This window comes from Phyllobates terribilis, unplaced genomic scaffold (assembly GCF_046119375.1).
Source record: "Phyllobates terribilis strain yellow unplaced genomic scaffold, ASM4611937v1 Scaffold_30__1_contigs__length_15301838, whole genome shotgun sequence".
NCBI lineage: Eukaryota > Metazoa > Chordata > Amphibia > Anura > Dendrobatidae > Phyllobates > Phyllobates terribilis.
In genome coordinates this window covers 10466462-10491776 of record NW_027362790.1, presented here as the reverse complement: position 1 = coordinate 10491776, position 25315 = coordinate 10466462, and the positions used below count along the sequence as shown (strand labels likewise).

Genomic DNA, 25315 nt, shown 5'->3' with positions numbered 1-25315 from the left:
ACCTGAGCTAACAGGTATGTGCGCTGGTTACTCTGCTGCGCTTAAAATTTCTTTTTTGGTTTGCTACAATGCCTTTTCTGAAACGTTGTCTCCTTCTGCTGGAACACTGACTTCTTTCATTTAATGCCTGCAGACTATAAAAGAGAACCCAACCCAAAAAGTTTGGTTGATTAGTCTGTGGCATTCTGTTAAACTGTTGCTTATGGCGGTCTCTGTGAGCTTCTCAGCGACATTCAGCCAGCCAGGTATCCTGCCTGCAGTAGATGGAATGTGGCAATGGAACGCTGGCTGCGCGTGTCATAATAGGCTCTGAGCCTTTATATACCTGTGCACAGCAGCAGCCACCTTCAGTCTGCTGCTGGACAGCCAGCAGCAGCAGCAGCAGGAGAGGTATGTAATCAGGAGCCCTCCTGCTAAGGGTAGACAGCTGCTCGTTCCACCCCACCCCCCGCCTTAATTGGTTCTCCTCCCTTCCAACGGTGTTGAGGCGGGTGGGAACAGCAGGGGGTGAAGGTGCTGTGTTTAAAGAGGTGGAGTTATGCAGATCTAAAACGCGTGGATTGCAGCAGCAGCAAGCCGAAAAGTGCAGGCATGTAAGGGATCTAGAGGTTGACAACATGTCTTCTTAACGGGAGTCCAGGAGCTCATCTCCACAAATGGACTTTTCAGGATCCTTGGGTGGCTCCGTAGTTTGAAACCAATTCTGGTTATCGCTTCTCGGCCTTTTGGCTAAGATCAAGTGTAGTATCTGTTCTTATCAGTTTAATATCTGATACGTCCCCTATCTGGGGACCATATATTAAATGGATTTTTAGAACAGGGAGATGGAAAAAGAGCTTGCTCTGTCCACTCCACGCATTGACCTGGTATTGCAGTATCTCCAGGACCGGTGCACCCCTTCTTTAATGCAGTTTCTAAAATCAGAAAGAATTGAATTCAATGTTTTTTGTTCATTTTGCTTGTTTGTCGGATTTTGGGATGGACTCTTTGGCTTTGCTTTTCTTCTCCTCATTGGATTTTTCATGTTCAAAGTTGCAGAAGCCAGATTACAAGCTCATTTTGGTTCAACTTCAGCAACTGTGCATTGCATTGCCATGTAATGTGATGCAATGCTATCTTTCTAGCTCTCCCTTTTTACTTCCTTTTGGATAAACAGACATATTAGGCAAGCATTTTGGAGCTTTCACCTAAATAACTACAGGTGGTGAGATAAGCTGCACAATATAATTGACCTTTCAGTATATTGTTGCACACACACCATCTATTTAGCAAATGCCCTTGTTATCAACAGCAGCCTTTTAAACTCACCTGAGCTAACAGGTATGTGCGCTGGTTACTCTGCTGCGCTTAAAATTTCTTTTTTGGTTTGCTACAATGCCTTTTCTGAAACGTTGTCTCCTTCTGCTGGAACACTGACTTCTTTCATTTAATGCCTGCAGACTATAAAAGAGAACCCAACCCAAAAAGTTTGGTTGATTAGTCTGTGGCATTCTGTTAAACTGTTGCTTATGGCGGTCTCTGTGAGCTTCTCAGCGACCTTCAGCCAGCCAGGTATCCTGCCTGCAGTAGATGGAATGTGGCAATGGAACGCTGGCTGCGCGTGTCATAATAGGCTCTGAGCCTTTATATACCTGTGCACAGCAGCAGCCACCTTCAGTCTGCTGCTGGACAGCCAGCAGCAGCAGCAGCAGGAGAATTATGTAATCAGGAGCCCTCCTGCTAAGGGTAGACAGCTGCTCGTTCCACCCCACCCCCCGCCTTAATTGGTTCTCCTCCCTTCCAACGGTGTTGAGGCGGGTGGGAACAGCAGGGGGTGAAGGTGCTGTGTTTAAAGAGGTGGAGTTATGCAGATCTAAAACGCGTGGATTGCAGCAGCAGCAAGCCGAAAAGTGCAGGCATGTAAGGGATCTAGAGGTTGACAACATGTCTTCTTAACGGGAGTCCAGGAGCTCATCTCCACAAATGGACTTTTCAGGATCCTTGGGTGGCTCCGTAGTTTGAAACCAATTCTGGTTATCGCTTCTCGGCCTTTTGGCTAAGATCAAGTGTAGTATCTGTTCTTATCAGTTTAATATCTGATACGTCCCCTATCTGGGGACCATATATTAAATGGATTTTTAGAACAGGGAGATGGAAAAAGAGCTTGCTCTGTCCACTCCACGCATTGACCTGGTATTGCAGTATCTCCAGGACCGGTGCACCCCTTCTTTAATGCAGTTTCTAAAATCAGAAAGAATTGAATTCAATGTTTTTTGTTCATTTTGCTTGTTTGTCGGATTTTGGGATGGACTCTTTGGCTTTGCTTTTCTTCTCCTCATTGGATTTTTCATGTTCAAAGTTGCAGAAGCCAGATTACAAGCTCATTTTGGTTCAACTTCAGCAACTGTGCATTGCATTGCCATGTAATGTGATGCAATGCTATCTTTCTAGCTCTCCCTTTTTACTTCCTTTTGGATAAACAGACATATTAGGCAAGCATTTTGGAGCTTTCACCTAAATAACTACAGGTGGTGAGATAAGCTGCACAATATAATTGACCTTTCAGTATATTGTTGCACACACACCATCTATTTAGCAAATGCCCTTGTTATCAACAGCAGCCTTTTAAACTCACCTGAGCTAACAGGTATGTGCACTGGTTACTCTGCTGCGCTTAAAATTTCTTTTTTGGTTTGCTACAATGCCTTTTCTGAAACGTTGTCTCCTTCTGCTGGAACGCTGACTTCTTTCATTTAATGCCTGCAGACTATAAAAGAGAACCCAACCCAAAAAGTTTGGTTGATTAGTCTGTGGCATTCTGTTAAACTGTTGCTTATGGCGGTCTCTGTGAGCTTCTCAGCGACATTCAGCCAGCCAGGTATCCTGCCTGCAGTAGATGGAATGTGGCAATGGAACGCTGGCTGCGCGTGTCATAATAGGCTCTGAGCCTTTATATACCTGTGCACAGCAGCAGCCACCTTCAGTCTGCTGCTGGACAGCCAGCAGCAGCAGCAGCAGGAGAGGTATGTAATCAGGAGCCCTCCTGCTAAGGGTAGACAGCTGCTCGTTCCACCCCACCCCCCGCCTTAATTGGTTCTCCTCCCTTCCAACGGTGTTGAGGCGGGTGGGAACAGCAGGGGGTGAAGGTGCTGTGTTTAAAGAGGTGGAGTTATGCAGATCTAAAACGCGTGGATTGCAGCAGCAGCAAGCCGAAAAGTGCAGGCATGTAAGGGATCTAGAGGTTGACAACATGTCTTCTTAACGGGAGTCCAGGAGCTCATCTCCACAAATGGACTTTTCAGGATCCTTGGGTGGCTCCGTAGTTTGAAACCAATTCTGGTTATCGCTTCTCGGCCTTTTGGCTAAGATCAAGTGTAGTATCTGTTCTTATCAGTTTAATATCTGATACGTCCCCTATCTGGGGACCATATATTAAATGGATTTTTAGAACAGGGAGATGGAAAAAGAGCTTGCTCTGTCCACTCCACGCATTGACCTGGTATTGCAGTATCTCCAGGACCGGTGCACCCCTTCTTTAATGCAGTTTCTAAAATCAGAAAGAATTGAATTCAATGTTTTTTGTTCATTTTGCTTGTTTGTCGGATTTTGGGATGGACTCTTTGGCTTTGCTTTTCTTCTCCTCATTGGATTTTTCATGTTCAAAGTTGCAGAAGCCAGATTACAAGCTCATTTTGGTTCAACTTCAGCAACTGTGCATTGCATTGCCATGTAATGTGATGCAATGCTATCTTTCTAGCTCTCCCTTTTTACTTCCTTTTGGATAAACAGACAAATTAGGCAAGCATTTTGGAGCTTTCACCTAAATAACTACAGGTGGTGAGATAAGCTGCACAATATAATTGACCTTTCAGTATATTGTTGCACACACACCATCTATTTAGCAAATGCCCTTGTTATCAACAGCAGCCTTTTAAACTCACCTGAGCTAACAGGTATGTGCGCTGGTTACTCTGCTGCGCTTAAAATTTCTTTTTTGGTTTGCTACAATGCCTTTTCTGAAACGTTGTCTCCTTCTGCTGGAACGCTGACTTATTTCATTTAATGCCTGCAGACTATAAAAGAGAACCCAACCCAAAAAGTTTGGTTGATTAGTCTGTGGCATTCTGTTAAACTGTTGCTTATGGCGGTCTCTGTGAGCTTCTCAGCGACATTCAGCCAGCCAGGTATCCTGCCTGCAGTAGATGGAATGTGGCAATGGAACGCTGGCTGCGCGTGTCATAATAGGCTCTGAGCCTTTATATACCTGTGCACAGCAGCAGCCACCTTCAGTCTGCTGCTGGACAGCCAGCAGCAGCAGCAGCAGGAGAGGTATGTAATCAGGAGCCCTCCTGCTAAGGGTAGACAGCTGCTCGTTCCACCCCACCCCCCGCCTTAATTGGTTCTCCTCCCTTCCAACGGTGTTGAGGCGGGTGGGAACAGCAGGGGGTGAAGGTGCTGTGTTTAAAGAGGTGGAGTTATGCAGATCTAAAACGCGTGGATTGCAGCAGCAGCAAGCCGAAAAGTGCAGGCATGTAAGGGATCTAGAGGTTGACAACATGTCTTCTTAACGGGAGTCCAGGAGCTCATCTCCACAAATGGACTTTTCAGGATCCTTGGGTGGCTCCGTAGTTTGAAACCAATTCTGGTTATCGCTTCTCGGCCTTTTGGCTAAGATCAAGTGTAGTATCTGTTCTTATCAGTTTAATATCTGATACGTCCCCTATCTGGGGACCATATATTAAATGGATTTTTAGAACAGGGAGATGGAAAAAGAGCTTGCTCTGTCCACTCCACGCATTGACCTGGTATTGCAGTATCTCCAGGACCGGTGCACCCCTTCTTTAATGCAGTTTCTAAAATCAGAAAGAATTGAATTCAATGTTTTTTGTTCATTTTGCTTGTTTGTCGGATTTTGGGATGGACTCTTTGGCTTTGCTTTTCTTCTCCTCATTGGATTTTTCATGTTCAAAGTTGCAGAAGCCAGATTACAAGCTCATTTTGGTTCAACTTCAGCAACTGTGCATTGCATTGCCATGTAATGTGATGCAATGCTATCTTTCTAGCTCTCCCTTTTTACTTCCTTTTGGATAAACAGACATATTAGGCAAGCATTTTGGAGCTTTCACCTAAATAACTACAGGTGGTGAGATAAGCTGCACAATATAATTGACCTTTCAGTATATTGTTGCACACACACCATCTATTTAGCAAATGCCCTTGTTATCAACAGCAGCCTTTTAAACTCACCTGAGCTAACAGGTATGTGCGCTGGTTACTCTGCTGCGCTTAAAATTTCTTTTTTGGTTTGCTACAATGCCTTTTCTGAAACGTTGTCTCCTTCTGCTGGAACACTGACTTCTTTCATTTAATGCCTGCAGACTATAAAAGAGAACCCAACCCAAAAAGTTTGGTTGATTAGTCTGTGGCATTCTGTTAAACTGTTGCTTATGGCGGTCTCTGTGAGCTTCTCAGTGACATTCAGCCAGCCAGGTATCCTGCCTGCAGTAGATGGAATGTGGCAATGGAACGCTGGCTGCGCGTGTCATAATAGGCTCTGAGCCTTTATATACCTGTGCACAGCAGCAGCCACCTTCAGTCTGCTGCTGGACAGCCAGCAGCAGCAGCAGCAGGAGAGGTATGTAATCAGGAGCCCTCCTGCTAAGGGTAGACAGCTGCTCGTTCCACCCCACCCCCCGCCTTAATTGGTTCTCCTCCCTTCCAACGGTGTTGAGGCGGGTGGGAACAGCAGGGGGTGAAGGTGCTGTGTTTAAAGAGGTGGAGTTATGCAGATCTAAAACGCGTGGATTGCAGCAGCAGCAAGCCGAAAAGTGCAGGCATGTAAGGGATCTAGAGGTTGACAACATGTCTTCTTAACGGGAGTCCAGGAGCTCATCTCCACAAATGGACTTTTCAGGATCCTTGGGTGGCTCCGTAGTTTGAAACCAATTCTGGTTATCGCTTCTCGGCCTTTTGGCTAAGATCAAGTGTAGTATCTGTTCTTATCAGTTTAATATCTGATACGTCCCCTATCTGGGGACCATATATTAAATGGATTTTTAGAACAGGGAGATGGAAAAAGAGCTTGCTCTGTCCACTCCACGCATTGACCTGGTATTGCAGTATCTCCAGGACCGGTGCACCCCTTCTTTAATGCAGTTTCTAAAATCAGAAAGAATTGAATTCAATGTTTTTTGTTCATTTTGCTTGTTTGTCGGATTTTGGGATGGACTCTTTGGCTTTGCTTTTCTTCTCCTCATTGGATTTTTCATGTTCAAAGTTGCAGAAGCCAGATTACAAGCTCATTTTGGTTCAACTTCAGCAACTGTGCATTGCATTGCCATGTAATGTGATGCAATGCTATCTTTCTAGCTCTCCCTTTTTACTTCCTTTTGGATAAACAGACATATTAGGCAAGCATTTTGGAGCTTTCACCTAAATAACTACAGGTGGTGAGATAAGCTGCACAATATAATTGACCTTTCAGTATATTGTTGCACACACACCATCTATTTAGCAAATGCCCTTGTTATCAACAGCAGCCTTTTAAACTCACCTGAGCTAACAGGTATGTGCGCTGGTTACTCTGCTGCGCTTAAAATTTCTTTTTTGGTTTGCTACAATGCCTTTTCTGAAACGTTGTCTCCTTCTGCTGGAACGCTGACTTCTTTCATTTAATGCCTGCAGACTATAAAAGAGAACCCAACCCAAAAAGTTTGGTTGATTAGTCTGTGGCATTCTGTTAAACTGTTGCTTATGGCGGTCTCTGTGAGCTTCTCAGCGACATTCAGCCAGCCAGGTATCCTGCCTGCAGTAGATGGAATGTGGCAATGGAACGCTGGCTGCGCGTGTCATAATAGGCTCTGAGCCTTTATATACCTGTGCACAGCAGCAGCCACCTTCAGTCTGCTGCTGGACAGCCAGCAGCAGCAGCAGCAGGAGAGGTATGTAATCAGGAGCCCTCCTGCTAAGGGTAGACAGCTGCTCGTTCCACCCCACCCCCCGCCTTAATTGGTTCTCCTCCCTTCCAACGGTGTTGAGGCGGGTGGGAACAGCAGGGGGTGAAGGTGCTGTGTTTAAAGAGGTGGAGTTATGCAGATCTAAAACGCGTGGATTGCAGCAGCAGCAAGCCGAAAAGTGCAGGCATGTAAGGGATCTAGAGGTTGACAACATGTCTTCTTAACGGGAGTCCAGGAGCTCATCTCCACAAATGGACTTTTCAGGATCCTTGGGTGGCTCCGTAGTTTGAAACCAATTCTGGTTATCGCTTCTCGGCCTTTTGGCTAAGATCAAGTGTAGTATCTGTTCTTATCAGTTTAATATCTGATACGTCCCCTATCTGGGGACCATATATTAAATGGATTTTTAGAACAGGGAGATGGAAAAAGAGCTTGCTCTGTCCACTCCACGCATTGACCTGGTATTGCAGTATCTCCAGGACCGGTGCACCCCTTCTTTAATGCAGTTTCTAAAATCAGAAAGAATTGAATTCAATGTTTTTTGTTCATTTTGCTTGTTTGTCGGATTTTGGGATGGACTCTTTGGCTTTGCTTTTCTTCTCCTCATTGGATTTTTCATGTTCAAAGTTGCAGAAGCCAGATTACAAGCTCATTTTGGTTCAACTTCAGCAACTGTGCATTGCATTGCCATGTAATGTGATGCAATGCTATCTTTCTAGCTCTCCCTTTTTACTTCCTTTTGGATAAACAGACAAATTAGGCAAGCATTTTGGAGCTTTCACCTAAATAACTACAGGTGGTGAGATAAGCTGCACAATATAATTGACCTTTCAGTATATTGTTGCACACACACCATCTATTTAGCAAATGCCCTTGTTATCAACAGCAGCCTTTTAAACTCACCTGAGCTAACAGGTATGTGCGCTGGTTACTCTGCTGCGCTTAAAATTTCTTTTTTGGTTTGCTACAATGCCTTTTCTGAAACGTTGTCTCCTTCTGCTGGAACACTGACTTCTTTCATTTAATGCCTGCAGACTATAAAAGAGAACCCAACCCAAAAAGTTTGGTTGATTAGTCTGTGGCATTCTGTTAAACTGTTGCTTATGGCGGTCTCTGTGAGCTTCTCAGCGACATTCAGCCAGCCAGGTATCCTGCCTGCAGTAGATGGAATGTGGCAATAGAACGCTGGCTGCGCGTGTCATAATAGGCTCTGAGCCTTTATATACCTGTGCACAGCAGCAGCCACCTTCAGTCTGCTGCTGGACAGCCAGCAGCAGCAGCAGGAGAGGTATGTAATCAGGAGCCCTCCTGCTAAGGGTAGACAGCTGTTCGTTCCACCCCACCCCCCGCCTTAATTGGTTCTCCTCCCTTCCAACGGTGTTGAGGCGGGTGGGAACAGCAGGGGGTGAAGGTGCTGTGTTTAAAGAGGTGGAGTTATGCAGATCTAAAACGCGTGGATTGCAGCAGCAGCAAGCCGAAAAGTGCAGGCATGTAAGGGATCTAGAGGTTGACAACATGTCTTCTTAACGGGAGTCCAGGAGCTCATCTCCACAAATGGACTTTTCAGGATCCTTGGGTGGCTCCGTAGTTTGAAACCAATTCTGGTTATCGCTTCTCGGCCTTTTGGCTAAGATCAAGTGTAGTATCTGTTCTTATCAGTTTAATATCTGATACGTCCCCTATCTGGGGACCATATATTAAATGGATTTTTAGAACAGGGAGATGGAAAAAGAGCTTGCTCTGTCCACTCCACGCATTGACCTGGTATTGCAGTATCTCCAGGACCGGTGCACCCCTTCTTTAATGCAGTTTCTAAAATCAGAAAGAATTGAATTCAATGTTTTTTGTTCATTTTTCTTGTTTGTCGGATTTTGGGATGGACTCTTTGGCTTTGCTTTTCTTCTCCTCATTGGATTTTTCATGTTCAAAGTTGCAGAAGCCAGATTACAAGCTCATTTTGGTTCAACTTCAGCAACTGTGCATTGCATTGCCATGTAATGTGATGCAATGCTATCTTTCTAGCTCTCCCTTTTTACTTCCTTTTGGATAAACAGACATATTAGGCAAGCATTTTGGAGCTTTCACCTAAATAACTACAGGTGGTGAGATAAGCTGCACAATATAATTGACCTTTCAGTATATTGTTGCACACACACCATCTATTTAGCAAATGCCCTTGTTATCAACAGCAGCCTTTTAAACTCACCTGAGCTAACAGGTATGTGCGCTGGTTACTCTGCTGCGCTTAAAATTTCTTTTTTGGTTTGCTACAATGCCTTTTCTGAAACGTTGTCTCCTTCTGCTGGAACACTGACTTCTTTCATTTAATGCCTGCAGACTATAAAAGAGAACCCAACCCAAAAAGTTTGGTTGATTAGTCTGTGGCATTCTGTTAAACTGTTGCTTATGGCGGTCTCTGTGAGCTTCTCAGCGACATTCAGCCAGCCAGGTATCCTGCCTGCAGTAGATGGAATGTGGCAATGGAACGCTGGCTGCGCGTGTCATAATAGGCTCTGAGCCTTTATATACCTGTGCACAGCAGCAGCCACCTTCAGTCTGCTGCTGGACAGCCAGCAGCAGCAGCAGCAGGAGAGGTATGTAATCAGGAGCCCTCCTGCTAAGGGTAGACAGCTGCTCGTTCCACCCAACCCCCGCCTTAATTGGTTCTCCTCCCTTCCAACGGTGTTGAGGCGGGTGGGAACAGCAGGGGGTGAAGGTGCTGTGTTTAAAGAGGTGGAGTTATGCAGATCTAAAACGCGTGGATTTCAGCAGCAGCAAGCCGAAAAGTGCAGGCATGTAAGGGATCTAGAGGTTGACAACATGTCTTCTTAACGGGAGTCCAGGAGCTCATCTCCACAAATGGACTTTTCAGGATCCTTGGGTGGCTCCGTAGTTTGAAACCAATTCTGGTTATCGCTTCTCGGCCTTTTGGCTAAGATCAAGTGTAGTATCTGTTCTTATCAGTTTAATATCTGATACGTCCCCTATCTGGGGACCATATATTAAATGGATTTTTAGAACAGGGAGATGGAAAAAGAGCTTGCTCTGTCCACTCCACGCATTGACCTGGTATTGCAGTATCTCCAGGACCGGTGCACCCCTTCTTTAATGCAGTTTCTAAAATCAGAAAGAATTGAATTCAATGTTTTTTGGTTCATTTTGCTTGTTTGTCGGATTTTGGGATGGACTCTTTGGCTTTGCTTTTCTTCTCCTCATTGGATTTTTCATGTTCAAAGTTGCAGAAGCCAGATTACAAGCTCATTTTGGTTCAACTTCAGCAACTGTGCATTGCATTGCCATGTAATGTGATGCAATGCTATCTTTCTAGCTCTCCCTTTTTACTTCCTTTTGGATAAACAGACATATTAGGCAAGCATTTTGGAGCTTTCACCTAAATAACTACAGGTGGTGAGATAAGCTGCACAATATAATTGACCTTTCAGTATATTGTTGCACACACACCATCTATTTAGCAAATGCCCTTGTTATCAACAGCAGCCTTTTAAACTCACCTGAGCTAACAGGTATGTGCGCTGGTTACTCTGCTGCGCTTAAAATTTCTTTTTTGGTTTGCTACAATGCCTTTTCTGAAACGTTGTCTCCTTCTGCTGGAACACTGACTTCTTTCATTTAATGCCTGCAGACTATAAAAGAGAACCCAACCCAAAAAGTTTGGTTGATTAGTCTGTGGCATTCTGTTAAACTGTTGCTTATGGCGGTCTCTGTGAGCTTCTCAGCAACATTCAGCCAGCCAGGTATCCTGCCTGCAGTAGATGGAATGTGGCAATGGAACGCTGGCTGCGCGTGTCATAATAGGCTCTGAGCCTTTATATACCTGTGCACAGCAGCAGCCACCTTCAGTCTGCTGCTGGACAGCCAGCAGCAGCAGCAGGAGAGGTATGTAATCAGGAGCCCTCCTGCTAAGGGTAGACAGCTGTTCCTTCCACCCCACCCCCCGCCTTAATTGGTTCTCCTCCCTTCCAACGGTGTTGAGGCGGGTGGGAACAGCAGGGGGTGAAGGTGCTGTGTTTAAAGAGGTGGAGTTATGCAGATCTAAAACGCGTGGATTGCAGCAGCAGCAAGCCGAAAAGTGCAGGCATGTAAGGGATCTAGAGGTTGACAACATGTCTTCTTAACGGGAGTCCAGGAGCTCATCTCCACAAATGGACTTTTCAGGATCCTTGGGTGGCTCCGTAGTTTGAAACCAATTCTGGTTATCGCTTCTCGGCCTTTTGGCTAAGATCAAGTGTAGTATCTGTTCTTATCAGTTTAATATCTGATACGTCCCCTATCTGGGGACCATATATTAAATGGATTTTTAGAACAGGGAGATGGAAAAAGAGCTTGCTCTGTCCACTCCACGCATTGACCTGGTATTGCAGTATCTCCAGGACCGGTGCACCCCTTCTTTAATGCAGTTTCTAAAATCAGAAAGAATTGAATTCAATGTTTTTTGTTCATTTTGCTTGTTTGTCGGATTTTGGGATGGACTCTTTGGCTTTGCTTTTCTTCTCCTCATTGGATTTTTCATGTTCAAAGTTGCAGAAGCCAGATTACAAGCTCATTTTGGTTCAACTTCAGCAACTGTGCATTGCATTGCCATGTAATGTGATGCAATGCTATCTTTCTAGCTCTCCCTTTTTACTTCCTTTTGGATAAACAGACAAATTAGGCAAGCATTTTGGAGCTTTCACCTAAATAACTACAGGTGGTGAGATAAGCTGCACAATATAATTGACCTTTCAGTATATTGTTGCACACACACCATCTATTTAGCAAATGCCCTTGTTATCAACAGCAGCCTTTTAAACTCACCTGAGCTAACAGGTATGTGCGCTGGTTACTCTGCTGCGCTTAAAATTTCTTTTTTGGTTTGCTACAATGCCTTTTCTGAAACGTTGTCTCCTTCTGCTGGAACACTGACTTCTTTCATTTAATGCCTGCAGACTATAAAAGAGAACCCAACCCAAAAAGTTTGGTTGATTAGTCTGTGGCATTCTGTTAAACTGTTGCTTATGGCGGTCTCTGTGAGCTTCTCAGCGACATTCAGCCAGCCAGGTATCCTGCCTGCAGTAGATGGAATGTGGCAATGGAACGCTGGCTGCGCGTGTCATAATAGGCTCTGAGCCTTTATATACCTGTGCACAGCAGCAGCCACCTTCAGTCTGCTGCTGGACAGCCAGCAGCAGCAGCAGCAGGAGAGGTATGTAATCAGGAGCCCTCCTGCTAAGGGTAGACAGCTGCTCGTTCCACCCCACCCCCCGCCTTAATTGGTTCTCCTCCCTTCCAACGGTGTTGAGGCGGGTGGGAACAGCAGGGGGTGAAGGTGCTGTGTTTAAAGAGGTGGAGTTATGCAGATCTAAAACGCGTGGATTGCAGCAGCAGCAAGCCGAAAAGTGCAGGCATGTAAGGGATCTAGAGGTTGACAACATGTCTTCTTAACGGGAGTCCAGGAGCTCATCTCCACAAATGGACTTTTCAGGATCCTTGGGTGGCTCCGTAGTTTGAAACCAATTCTGGTTATCGCTTCTCGGCCTTTTGGCTAAGATCAAGTGTAGTATCTGTTCTTATCAGTTTAATATCTGATACGTCCCCTATCTGGGGACCATATATTAAATGGATTTTTAGAACAGGGAGATGGAAAAAGAGCTTGCTCTGTCCACTCCACGCATTGACCTGGTATTGCAGTATCTCCAGGACCGGTGCACCCCTTCTTTAATGCAGTTTCTAAAATCAGAAAGAATTGAATTCAATGTTTTTTGTTCATTTTGCTTGTTTGTCGGATTTTGGGATGGACTCTTTGGCTTTGCTTTTCTTCTCCTCATTGGATTTTTCATGTTCAAAGTTGCAGAAGCCAGATTACAAGCTCATTTTGGTTCAACTTCAGCAACTGTGCATTGCATTGCCATGTAATGTGATGCAATGCTATCTTTCTAGCTCTCCCTTTTTACTTCCTTTTGGATAAACAGACATATTAGGCAAGCATTTTGGAGCTTTCACCTAAATAACTACAGGTGGTGAGATAAGCTGCACAATATAATTGACCTTTCAGTATATTGTTGCACACACACCATCTATTTAGCAAATGCCCTTGTTATCAACAGCAGCCTTTTAAACTCACCTGAGCTAACAGGTATGTGCGCTGGTTACTCTGCTGCGCTTAAAATTTCTTTTTTGGTTTGCTACAATGCCTTTTCTGAAACGTTGTCTCCTTCTGCTGGAACACTGACTTCTTTCATTTAATGCCTGCAGACTATAAAAGAGAACCCAACCCAAAAAGTTTGGTTGATTAGTCTGTGGCATTCTGTTAAACTGTTGCTTATGGCGGTCTCTGTGAGCTTCTCAGCGACATTCAGCCAGCCAGGTATCCTGCCTGCAGTAGATGGAATGTGGCAATGGAACGCTGGCTGCGCGTGTCATAATAGGCTCTGAGCCTTTATATACCTGTGCACAGCAGCAGCCACCTTCAGTCTGCTGCTGGACAGCCAGCAGCAGCAGCAACAGGAGAGGTATGTAATCAGGAGCCCTCCTGCTAAGGGTAGACAGCTGCTCGTTCCACCCCACCCCCCGCCTTAATTGGTTCTCCTCCCTTCCAACGGTGTTGAGGCGGGTGGGAACAGCAGGGGGTGAAGGTGCTGTGTTTAAAGAGGTGGAGTTATGCAGATCTAAAACGCGTGGATTGCAGCAGCAGCAAGCCGAAAAGTGCAGGCATGTAAGGGATCTAGAGGTTGACAACATGTCTTCTTAACGGGAGTCCAGGAGCTCATCTCCACAAATGGACTTTTCAGGATCCTTGGGTGGCTCCGTAGTTTGAAACCAATTCTGGTTATCGCTTCTCGGCCTTTTGGCTAGGATCAGGTGCAGTGATCTAACGGTTGCTGCCTTGGTCTCGGCTAGGAGGTGCCTGGGGTACCCGACTTGTTGGCCTTGGGGGATCGCTCTCTCTTAACGGAGGGAGCTTCACCCCCTTGCAGCTATTGGCAGGTCGGCTTAGTCCCCGGACAACGGGGAGCGATCGCGTCTTGTCTTCGGGGCGACCCGAGGAAATAAGGGCGTTTTCCTTTGCTGAGCTTTATCGCTTAGTGGGCTGTGTAAGTTCTTGGGGTACCCCTCCCTCGGTCTTGGGTTTGTTCCTGCTTTTGTGGGATTCATTCCCTTGTTACTATTGGGGGAGGGCTTAGTCCCTGAGGGCCGAAAATGCCTTTTTCTTTTGGATTTGCGGTGGGGGAGACTCCACTGCGACAGTCCATTAGAATCATGGTGGATGAATGCCAGCGCCATGAGAAGAATCTGCAGTACATCGTGCATGAGATTCTTTTTGGGTTCTTCCACCTGGAGCGAGATAAGATCCTGTGTCTTTACGATCAGGAATTCCGTGGGCGATATACCATTTCCTTTATGGCTAAATCATGCTGTGATAATATCCATGCAGCACTGATGGTTGCGGACAAGGACGATGAGAGACTGAACGGGCTGAGCTTTGACTTCCTGTACGGTGAAGAGGAAGTACCCTTGGTGATCTTCATGTACAGCCCATTCGTCTCTGAGGGCGATATCGAAACCTTTTTGAAGCGTTACTGCAAGTCAGTGCGCTTCTCACATGATATCCTCAACTCCCAGCGCTTCTGGAATGGGAAGAGGAAATACCTGGTGAAGTTCCATCCAGATCAGAGCGGCATTGGTGGTCTTCACCACCCGCCTGCTAATTTTGCCATTGGTAATGTCAGGGGATTCCTACGCTACCCAGGAATGCCCCTTCAATGCCGGAATTGTCATGAATATGGGCATACACGAGAAAATTGTACAAGGGCTCATGTAGTCTTTTGCAACAAGTGCGGTAAGAGTGGGCACACCTCCGCTACGTGTGACTCTGAGATCGTATGTAACCTATGTGGGAAGGCAGGTCACGCCTTCAGGAATTGTCCGAGCAAAAAGTCAAAAACATATGACATGTTTAAGTCAGGTCAACTGACTATCCAAGAATACTTCGGAGGGAGTATTACTACACCTGCCCCTGGACCTGGGTTGGCGCACGCTGACGGGTCCGGACCAAATCCTTCAACGGCTCCGCCAGAGGGCCCGCTGGTAGTTCCACAGAAGGACGGTCGTAGGGGTTCCATAAGATTAACTGAGGGTTCGCTCTCTGTGGAATTGATCGATGTTCTGGCTCTAGATGTTGCCGTATCTCAGAGTCAAGAGGAAGGGTCCTCATCCAGCATGAATGCACCACCGGCATTATGTGGAACTGAGGAGACCTCTAGTACCCCGATTAAGCAAGCACCCAGATTCGCCACACCATCATCGGTGATCTTGGGTAAGGGCAAAAAGGGTACGCTCCTTAATCGATCAACCAGTGTGTCGGAAAGAGAGACATCTAGGGCGCGAAGTAAAAAGGACCCGGCTAAGACCCAGTCGAGCCCTGGTCCTCGAACCAGAAGTCGCAGTAGTTCCGTGACCAGACCAGAGGACAAGACGACCCAGAGGGATGACACCCGTTCCATAGACCAGACCGCCATGAGGACTGCAGATGCACAGGACTTGGAAAAGATGGACAGCTCCCAGCCTCTGAAAAGGCAACGGGAGGACGTAAAGCAACCTGATATCCAAAGAAAACACGGATGTCGAGGTCCAGATGAGGAGCCAAAAGTGGATGATGCCTTTTTGCCTGCTTCAGATCCCGGTAATATTAAACAAATCCTGACCCCTGGAGATGTGGAGGAGGAGGTGCCGTGTATTGACTTCTTCCCATCTTCAGATCCTGATTCTTCTTAATGTCTGTTCCTCTTAAAATCTCCTCACTAAATGTGAGGTCCCTAAAGAGCCCTACACGTAGGGCTGCTTTATTTTCTTATTTAGAGACATTGGACTTTGATTTCTGCTTTCTACAAGAATGTGGTATACAGAGTAATTTAAATTATAAGGACTTAAAAGAAGACTGGAAACTGGGCGCTTCTGTGTGGTCCGGTGCTAATGACTGTCGTGCTGCCGGAGTTGGACTACTTTGCCGTGGACATTCTACCATCATTCAATCTGTGACTGAAATTATACCTGGCAGAGCTATTTTAATACATCTTGTTTTTAATGGACTTTCTTTACGTTTATTAAATGTGTACGCTCCTCCTGGGAAGCAGGAAAGGGCGGATTTACTTGAAATATTGCCATTATTTTGTGTTGGGTCAACCCCCCTGCTAGTGGGAGGAGATTTTAATTGTTTACGTGATGGGGAATCCCGGCAGGGTGGGGATGTGAATCGTAAAGACCGTACCTCCTATTTGTTGAAAAGTTTAATTGATGATTTTAGATTACAGGACTGCTGGAAGGAACTCTTGCCGGCGGATCCAGGTGTTACATGGTCCAATGGAAGAGTTTCTTCTAGAATTGATTTCATATTTGCTTCTACTGCCTTTAAACCTTGTAAATGTTTTCTTTTATCTAATTTATTCTCTGATCATAAAGTTTTATCTGTGTTTTTAGAGTTAGCAGGGGAACAAAATACCTCAAGAGGCCCATGGAGATTAAATACAACTCTCCTAGAGGATATTGATATTCAAAAGAGGTTTGTGCAGGCCTACCAGTGCTGGCAATCAAAGAGAGACCCCCGCGCCTCGATGCTGGATTGGTGGGAGAGCATTAAACCTAAGATTAAATTATTTTTTATTAAGGCAGGGAAAATGAAAGCAAAAAAGAAAAAGCAGTGGTTTTATGTTTTTAATATGAGATTACAAGTACTCTTTAAACTAAAAGAAGTTGGTATTGATGTGGATGATGATATTGCAAATCTTAAGTCTGAAATAAAAAATGCTCTTAATGAAAAAGGAAAACAAATAATTTTTAACTCCCATGTACAGCACCTGGAGGAAGGAGAGAAATGCTCCCGATTCTTCTTCAAAAAGGTAATGGGGAGGAGGGACGCAATCCTAAATCTTGAAGGTGAAAATGATATTAAGGGTATGTTAGGAAAAGCTTTTAATTTTTATCAACTTCTTTTTAACACTAAAGTTATAGATCCATCCTTTTTAGAGTATGCTATTAATTCCCTTGATTTTAAGTTAGATATTTTAGACCAGGGTATTTTATCTAGGGATCTCACCAGTGAGGAACTTTTACAGATTTTTAAAAGTTTCTCCAGTGGGAAAGCCCCTGGGGAAGACGGTCTACCGATTGAGTTTTATCTGACTTTTTGGGGAATTTTAAAGAACGATATGTTTTTATTGTTTAAAGAAGCTTTTAATACTAATAAATTACCCCCATCTTGGAGGAGAGGTCTGGTATCTTTAATATATAAAAAAGGGGATAGGAGCCAACTTAAAAACTGGCGGCCTATTACGCTTTTAAACCTTGATTATAAAATTTTAGCTAAACTTATTGCAGTCCGTTTAAAACCCTTTATAGCCAAATTAATTCACCCTAACCAGGTATGTGGTGTTCCCGGAAGAACCATAGCTGAGTCCCTCAACATAATTAGGGATACCATATGGTATTCAAAAGAGAGAAGTCAAAACCTTGCTATTTTATCCTTAGACTTTGAAAAAGCTTTTGACAGGGTATCGCATGAATTTCTTTTTATGGTTCTTAAAAAAATGGCGTTTCCAGAGAAAATTTTAACCCGCATTATGCTTTTATATCATTCTTGTTTTAGTCAAATTTCTGTAAATGGGTTTTTAACGAAGGGGGTTCCTCTATTATCAGGGGTGAAACAAGGGTGCCCTCTCTCACCACTGCTCTTTATCTGTGTTATGGAACCACTATTAACCATACTGAGAAAAGATAAAGTAATTAAAGGGGTACCTATTCCCGGGAGTAGGGGTATGCAACTTAAAGCCCTAAGTTACATGGATGATGTTACCATACTATGTCCAGATTCCACATCTCTGAGGAGGGTATTGAGAAACACACAATTTTTCTGTGAAGCCTCAGGTTTTAAATTAAATATAGATAAATGTGACTGTTTTAATGTGGGGGGATGGGACTCCTCTTTGACCCCTGGGATAGTGATACAGAAAAATCACATAAAAATTTTAGGAATTATTTTTAACCAAGCCAATGAGGGGGACCCTAACTGGGATTCTGCAATGGATAAAATAGAAAAAAAGATCTCATTGTGGAATTTAAGGAACCTTAGTATGGAAGGTAAAATTTTAATTATTAAAGCTGTTTTAATTCCCATTATGTTGTATGTTGCAATGGTGTTTCCCCCTTCCAATTTACAAATCAAGAAAGTAACAAGAATTGTTTTTATGTTTTTATGGGGTTCAAAAATGGAAAAGTTAAAAAGAGATCTGATGTACAAATGTAAATCTAATGGAGGTAAAGATGTACCCAATTTTTTTACCTTTTTCCATATAAAGTATTTCTGCTTCTGTTTTAAGGTTTTTAAATCTGATGGCATTTTTAGTTATTTTTTAAAATATGCAGCAGGAATGATTTTTAAAAGGTGGTTTAGCCTACCTTTAAGTTCTCCTGTGCTCCTGTGCCCACCTAAACAGTATGTGATACTTGAGAAAACGGTCAGACTTTTAGGTCTCCAGGAATTGGAGCCTGATATATTGGGGGACCAAAGGAAGGTATCTATTGCTTGCAGACACTCTGAGGACACAATTCCTGTCTCCAATTTTTCACAGGCAAGGTCCAAAACGGTGTGGCGAAATGTGTACGGGAAATATCTTGCAAATGTACACAAGGACCTTGCCTGGGCTATCGTCCACCAGTGCCTCCCTACCCGTGAGTTTCAACATAGGCGGGGGCTGGTGGCGAGAGCCAAATGTCCAAGAGATATATGCGGGGAAAGTGAGTCTGTATTGCATCTCTTTTGGAATTGTCATTTTGCACAGGAGGTTTGGAGAAAGGTAGGCCCACTTTTAAAATGGGCATGTGGCCTGAAAGATTTTAATCACTTTTATGTCTTTTATGGTCTTTTTAAGTGTCCAAATTTTAAACAATTCCGAGTTGCCTGGATTATTATTAATTGTTTTAAAAATGGCATGTGGAAAGTTAGAAATATTTTACTCTTCAAACATGATCATATTGATTCAACAGACTGTATAAAAATTGCTTTAAGTGAAATGTATATTTACTATCTCAGAGATAAAAAACTGTATGGAGCAAAAGAAGCGGCTTCTATGTGGTGTGTACAATTATGGAACACAATTAGTGGTAATTAAATAAACCCAAGTACATCTGTAATTATGATTTTCTTAATTGTTACAATGGTTTTATGATGGTAAATTGTGTTTTTACAAAAAACTTGAATTGATTATTATCATGTTTTATCATTTTATTGTAATGTTATAAATGTTCTTTTTTAAAACCTTTGTAAATATACTTTTGAATCAATAAAATTGCGTTGAAACCTTATCTGTTCTTATCAGTTTAATATCTGATACGTCCCCTATCTGGGGACCATATATTAAATGGATTTTTAGAACAGGGAGATGGAAAAAGAGCTTGCTCTGTCCACTCCACGCATTGACCTGGTATTGCAGTATCTCCAGGACCGGTGCACCCCTTCTTTAATGCAGTTTCTAAAATCAGAAAGAATTGAATTCAATGTTTTTTGTTCATTTTGCTTGTTTGTCGGATTTTGGGATGGACTCTTTGGCTTTGCTTTTCTTCTCCTCATTGGATTTTTCATGTTCAAAGTTGCAGAAGCCAGATTACAAGCTCATTTTGGTTCAACTTCAGCAACTGTGCATTGCATTGCCATGTAATGTGATGCAATGCTATCTTTCTAGCTCTCCCTTTTTACTTCCTTTTGGATAAACAGACATATTAGGCAAGCATTTTGGAGCTTTCACCTAAATAACTACAGGTGGTGAGATAAGCTGCACAATATAATTGACCTTTCAGTATATTGTTGCACACACACCATCTATTTAGCAAATGCCCTTGTTATCAACAGCAGCCTTTTAAACTCACCTGAGCTAACAGGTATGTGTGCTGGTTACTCTGCTGCGCTTAAAATTTCTTTTTTGGTTTGCTACAATGCCTTTTCTGAAACGTTGTCTCCTTCTGCTGGAACACTGACTTCTTTCATTTAATGCCTGCAGACTATAAAAGAGAACCCAACCCAAAAAGTTTGGTTGATTAGTCTGTGGCATTCTGTTAAACTGTTGCTTATGGCGGTCTCTGTGAGCTTCTCAGCGACATTCAGCCAGCCAGGTATCCTGCCTGCAGTAGATGGAATGTGGCAATGGACCGCTGGCTGCGCGTGTCATAATAGGCTCTGAGCCTTTATATACCTGTGCACAGCAGCAGCCACCTTCAGTCTGCTGCTGGACAGCCAGCAGCAGCAGCAGCAGGAGAGGTATGTAATCAGGAGCCCTCCTGCTAAGGGTAGACAGCTGCTCGTTCCACCCCACCCCCCGCCTTAATTGGTTCTCCTCCCTTCCAACGGTGTTGAGGCGGGTGGGAACAGCAGGGGGTGAAGGTGCTGTGTTTAAAGAGGTGGAGTTATGCAGATCTAAAACGCGTGGATTGCAGCAGCAGCAAGCCGAAAAGTGCAGGCATGTAAGGGATCTAGAGGTTGACAACATATCTTCTTAACGGGAGTCCAGGAGCTCATCTCCACAAATGGACTTTTCAGGATCCTTGGGTGGCTCCGTAGTTTGAAACCAATTCTGGTTATCGCTTCTCGGCCTTTTGGCTAAGATCAAGTGTAGTATCTGTTCTTATCAGTTTAATATCTGATACGTCCCCTATCTGGGGACCATATATTAAATGGATTTTTAGAACAGGGAGATGGAAAAAGAGCTTGCTCTGTCCACTCCACGCATTGACCTGGTATTGCAGTATCTCCAGGACCGGTGCACCCCTTCTTTAATGCAGTTTCTAAAATCAGAAAGAATTGAATTCAATGTTTTTTGTTCATTTTGCTTGTTTGTCGGATTTTGGGATGGACTCTTTGGCTTTGCTTTTCTTCTCCTCATTGGATTTTTCATGTTCAAAGTTGCAGAAGCCAGATTACAAGCTCATTTTGGTTCAACTTCAGCAACTGTGCATTGCATTGCCATGTAATGTGATGCAATGCTATCTTTCTAGCTCTCCCTTTTTACTTCCTTTTGGATAAACAGACATATTAGGCAAGCATTTTGGAGCTTTCACCTAAATAACTACAGGTGGTGAGATAAGCTGCACAATATAATTGACCTTTCAGTATATTGTTGCACACACACCATCTATTTAGCAAATGCCCTTGTTATCAACAGCAGCCTTTTAAACTCACCTGAGCTAACAGGTATGTGCGCTGGTTACTCTGCTGCGCTTAAAATTTCTTTTTTGGTTTGCTACAATGCCTTTTCTGAAACGTTGTCTCCTTCTGCTGGAACACTGACTTCTTTCATTTAATGCCTGCAGACTATAAAAGAGAACCCAACCCAAAAAGTTTGGTTGATTAGTCTGTGGCATTCTGTTAAACTGTTGCTTATGGCGGTCTCTGTGAGCTTCTCAGCGACATTCAGCCAGCCAGGTATCCTGCCTGCAGTAGATGGAATGTGGCAATGGAACGCTGGCTGCGCGTGTCATAATAGGCTCTGAGCCTTTATATACCTGTGCACAGCAGCAGCCACCTTCAGTCTGCTGCTGGACAGCCAGCAGCAGCAGCAGGAGAGGTATGTAATCAGGAGCCCTCCTGCTAAGGGTAGACAGCTGCTCGTTCCACCCCACCCCCCGCCTTAATTGGTTCTCCTCCCTTCCAACGGTGTTGAGGCGGGTGGGAACAGCAGGGGGTGAAGGTGCTGTGTTTAAAGAGGTGGAGTTATGCAGATCTAAAACGCGTGGATTGCAGCAGCAGCAAGCCGAAAAGTGCAGGCATGTAAGGGATCTAGAGGTTGACAACATGTCTTCTTAACGGGAGTCCAGGAGCTCATCTCCACAAATGGACTTTTCAGGATCCTTGGGTGGCTCCGTAGTTTGAAACCAATTCTGGTTATCGCTTCTCGGCCTTTTGGCTAAGATCAAGTGTAGTATCTGTTCTTATCAGTTTAATATCTGATACGTCCCCTATCTGGGGACCATATATTAAATGGATTTTTAGAACAGGGAGATGGAAAAAGAGCTTGCTCTGTCCACTCCACGCATTGACCTGGTATTGCAGTATCTCCAGGACCGGTGCACCCCTTCTTTAATGCAGTTTCTAAAATCAGAAAGAATTGAATTCAATGTTTTTTGTTCATTTTGCTTGTTTGTCGGATTTTGGGATGGACTCTTTGGCTTTGCTTTTCTTCTCCTCATTGGATTTTTCATGTTCAAAGTTGCAGAAGCCAGATTACAAGCTCATTTTGGTTCAACTTCAGCAACTGTGCATTGCATTGCCATGTAATGTGATGCAATGCTATCTTTCTAGCTCTCCCTTTTTACTTCCTTTTGGATAAACAGACATATTAGGCAAGCATTTTGGAGCTTTCACCTAAATAACTACAGGTGGTGAGATAAGCTGCACAATATAATTGACCTTTCAGTATATTGTTGCACACACACCATCTATTTAGCAAATGCCCTTGTTATCAACAGCAGCCTTTTAAACTCACCTGAGCTAACAGGTATGTGCGCTGGTTACTCTGCTGCGCTTAAAATTTCTTTTTTGGTTTGCTACAATGCCTTTTCTGAAACGTTGTCTCCTTCTGCTGGAACACTGACTTCTTTCATTTAATGCCTGCAGACTATAAAAGAGAACCCAACCCAAAAAGTTTGGTTGATTAGTCTGTGGCATTCTGTTAAACTGTTGCTTATGGCGGTCTCTGTGAGCTTCTCAGCGACATTCAGCCAGCCAGGTATCCTGCCTGCAGTAGATGGAATGTGGCAATGGAACGCTGGCTGCGCGTGTCATAATAGGCTCTGAGCCTTTATATACCTGTGCACAGCAGCAGCCACCTTCAGTCTGCTGCTGGACAGCCAGCAGCAGCAGCAGCAGGAGAGGTATGTAATCAGGAGCCCTCCTGCTAAGGGTAGACAGCTGCTCGTTCCACCCCACCCCCGCCTTAATTGGTTCTCCTCCCTTCCAACGGTGTTGAGGCGGGTGGGAACAGCAGGGGGTGAAGGTGCTGTGTTTAAAGAGGTGGAGTTATGCAGATCTAAAACGCGTGGATTGCAGCAGCAGCAAGCCGAAAAGTGCAGGCATGTAAGGGATCTAGAGGTTGACAACATGTCTTCTTAACGGGAGTCCAGGAGCTCATCTCCACAAATGGACTTTTCAGGATCCTTGGGTGGCTCCGTAGTTTGAAACCAATTCTGGTTATCGCTTCTCGGCCTTTTGGCTAAGATCAAGTGTAGTATCTGTTCTTATCAGTTTAATATCTGATACGTCCCCTATCTGGGGACCATATATTAAATGGATTTTTAGAACAGGGAGATGGAAAAAGAGCTTGCTCTGTCCACTCCACGCATTGACCTGGTATTGCAGTATCTCCAGGACCGGTGCACCCCTTCTTTAATGCAGTTTCTAAAATCAGAAAGAATTGAATTCAATGTTTTTTGTTCATTTTGCTTGTTTGTCGGATTTTGGGATGGACTCTTTGGCTTTGCTTTTCTTCTCCTCATTGGATTTTTCATGTTCAAAGTTGCAGAAGCCAGATTACAAGCTCATTTTGGTTCAACTTCAGCAACTGTGCATTGCATTGCCATGTAATGTGATGCAATGCTATCTTTCTAGCTCTCCCTTTTTACTTCCTTTTGGATAAACAGACATATTAGGCAAGCATTTTGGAGCTTTCACCTAAATAACTACAGGTGGTGAGATAAGCTGCACAATATAATTGACCTTTCAGTATATCGTTGCACACACACCATCTATTTAGCAAATGCCCTTGTTATCAACAGCAGCCTTTTAAACTCACCTGAGCTAACAGGTATGTGCGCTGGTTACTCTGCTGCGCTTAAAATTTCTTTTTTGGTTTGCTACAATGCCTTTTCTGAAACGTTGTCTCCTTCTGCTGGAACACTGACTTCTTTCATTTAATGCCTGCAGACTATAAAAGAGAACCCAACCCAAAAAGTTTGGTTGATTAGTCTGTGGCATTCTGTTAAACTGTTGCTTATGGCGGTCTCTGTGAGCTTCTCAGCGACATTCAGCCAGCCAGGTATCCTGCCTGCAGTAGATGGAATGTGGCAATGGAACGCTGGCTGCGCGTGTCATAATAGGCTCTGAGCCTTTATATACCTGTGCACAGCAGCAGCCACCTTCAGTCTGCTGCTGGACAGCCAGCAGCAGCAGCAGCAGGAGAGGTATGTAATCAGGAGCCCTCCTGCTAAGGGTAGACAGCTGCTCGTTCCACCCCACCCCCCGCCTTAATTGGTTCTCCTCCCTTCCAACGGTGTTGAGGCGGGTGGGAACAGCAGGGGGTGAAGGTGCTGTGTTTAAAGAGGTGGAGTTATGCAGATCTAAAACGCGTGGATTGCAGCAGCAGCAAGCCGAAAAGTGCAGGCATGTAAGGGATCTAGAGGTTGACAACATGTCTTCTTAACGGGAGTCCAGGAGCTCATCTCCACAAATGGACTTTTCAGGATCCTTGGGTGGCTCCGTAGTTTGAAACCAATTCTGGTTATCGCTTCTCGGCCTTTTGGCTAAGATCAAGTGTAGTATCTGTTCTTATCAGTTTAATATCTGATACGTCCCCTATCTGGGGACCATATATTAAATGGATTTTTAGAACAGGGAGATGGAAAAAGAGCTTGCTCTGTCCACTCCACGCATTGACCTGGTATTGCAGTATCTCCAGGACCGGTGCACCCCTTCTTTAATGCAGTTTCTAAAATCAGAAAGAATTGAATTCAATGTTTTTTGTTCATTTTGCTTGTTTGTCGGATTTTGGGATGGACTCTTTGGCTTTGCTTTTCTTCTCCTCATTGGATTTTTCATGTTCAAAGTTGCAGAAGCCAGATTACAAGCTCATTTTGGTTCAACTTCAGCAACTGTGCATTGCATTGCCATGTAATGTGATGCAATGCTATCTTTCTAGCTCTCCCTTTTTACTTCCTTTTGGATAAACAGACATATTAGGCAAGCATTTTGGAGCTTTCACCTAAATAACTACAGGTGGTGAGATAAGCTGCACAATATAATTGACCTTTCAGTATATTGTTGCACACACACCATCTATTTAGCAAATGCCCTTGTTATCAACAGCAGCCTTTTAAACTCACCTGAGCTAACAGGTATGTGCGCTGGTTACTCTGCTGCGCTTAAAATTTCTTTTTTGGTTTGCTACAATGCCTTTTCTGAAACGTTGTCTCCTTCTGCTGGAACACTGACTTCTTTCATTTAATGCCTGCAGACTATAAAAGAGAACCCAACCCAAAAAGTTTGGTTGATTAGTCTGTGGCATTCTGTTAAACTGTTGCTTATGGCGGTCTCTGTGAGCTTCTCAGCGACATTCAGCCAGCCAGGT

At 44.1% G+C, this 25315-nt stretch overlaps 15 non-coding genes across 15 annotated transcripts; all 15 read left to right on the top strand.

The window, feature by feature from the left end:
* The first annotated feature begins 709 nt into the window (after window positions 1-709).
* Window positions 710-900, top strand: LOC141178935 (U2 spliceosomal RNA). Its single transcript, XR_012254997.1, has one exon. It is a non-coding gene; the product is annotated as a U2 spliceosomal RNA (small nuclear RNA).
* A 1115-nt stretch (window positions 901-2015) lies between these two features.
* On the top strand, window positions 2016-2206 carry LOC141178934 (U2 spliceosomal RNA). Its single transcript, XR_012254996.1, has one exon. It is a non-coding gene; the product is annotated as a U2 spliceosomal RNA (small nuclear RNA).
* Window positions 2207-3321: 1115 nt separating this feature from the next.
* Window positions 3322-3512, top strand: LOC141178933 (U2 spliceosomal RNA). The gene has a single exon (XR_012254995.1). It is a non-coding gene; the product is annotated as a U2 spliceosomal RNA (small nuclear RNA).
* Window positions 3513-4627: 1115 nt separating this feature from the next.
* LOC141178932 (U2 spliceosomal RNA) lies at window positions 4628-4818 on the top strand. Its single transcript, XR_012254994.1, has one exon. It is a non-coding gene; the product is annotated as a U2 spliceosomal RNA (small nuclear RNA).
* A 1115-nt stretch (window positions 4819-5933) lies between these two features.
* Window positions 5934-6124, top strand: LOC141178931 (U2 spliceosomal RNA). The gene has a single exon (XR_012254993.1). It is a non-coding gene; the product is annotated as a U2 spliceosomal RNA (small nuclear RNA).
* Window positions 6125-7239: 1115 nt separating this feature from the next.
* LOC141178929 (U2 spliceosomal RNA) lies at window positions 7240-7430 on the top strand. Its single transcript, XR_012254991.1, has one exon. It is a non-coding gene; the product is annotated as a U2 spliceosomal RNA (small nuclear RNA).
* A 1112-nt stretch (window positions 7431-8542) lies between these two features.
* Window positions 8543-8733, top strand: LOC141178928 (U2 spliceosomal RNA). Its single transcript, XR_012254990.1, has one exon. It is a non-coding gene; the product is annotated as a U2 spliceosomal RNA (small nuclear RNA).
* Window positions 8734-9847: 1114 nt separating this feature from the next.
* LOC141178926 (U2 spliceosomal RNA) lies at window positions 9848-10038 on the top strand. Its single transcript, XR_012254989.1, has one exon. It is a non-coding gene; the product is annotated as a U2 spliceosomal RNA (small nuclear RNA).
* Window positions 10039-11151: 1113 nt separating this feature from the next.
* On the top strand, window positions 11152-11342 carry LOC141178925 (U2 spliceosomal RNA). Its single transcript, XR_012254988.1, has one exon. It is a non-coding gene; the product is annotated as a U2 spliceosomal RNA (small nuclear RNA).
* A 1115-nt stretch (window positions 11343-12457) lies between these two features.
* On the top strand, window positions 12458-12648 carry LOC141178924 (U2 spliceosomal RNA). Its single transcript, XR_012254987.1, has one exon. It is a non-coding gene; the product is annotated as a U2 spliceosomal RNA (small nuclear RNA).
* A 6605-nt stretch (window positions 12649-19253) lies between these two features.
* On the top strand, window positions 19254-19442 carry LOC141179785 (U2 spliceosomal RNA). Its single transcript, XR_012255755.1, has one exon. It is a non-coding gene; the product is annotated as a U2 spliceosomal RNA (small nuclear RNA).
* A 1115-nt stretch (window positions 19443-20557) lies between these two features.
* LOC141178923 (U2 spliceosomal RNA) lies at window positions 20558-20748 on the top strand. The gene has a single exon (XR_012254986.1). It is a non-coding gene; the product is annotated as a U2 spliceosomal RNA (small nuclear RNA).
* A 1112-nt stretch (window positions 20749-21860) lies between these two features.
* On the top strand, window positions 21861-22051 carry LOC141178922 (U2 spliceosomal RNA). The gene has a single exon (XR_012254985.1). It is a non-coding gene; the product is annotated as a U2 spliceosomal RNA (small nuclear RNA).
* Window positions 22052-23165: 1114 nt separating this feature from the next.
* Window positions 23166-23356, top strand: LOC141178921 (U2 spliceosomal RNA). The gene has a single exon (XR_012254984.1). It is a non-coding gene; the product is annotated as a U2 spliceosomal RNA (small nuclear RNA).
* Window positions 23357-24471: 1115 nt separating this feature from the next.
* Window positions 24472-24662, top strand: LOC141178920 (U2 spliceosomal RNA). Its single transcript, XR_012254983.1, has one exon. It is a non-coding gene; the product is annotated as a U2 spliceosomal RNA (small nuclear RNA).
* The last annotated feature ends 653 nt before the right edge of the window (window positions 24663-25315 follow it).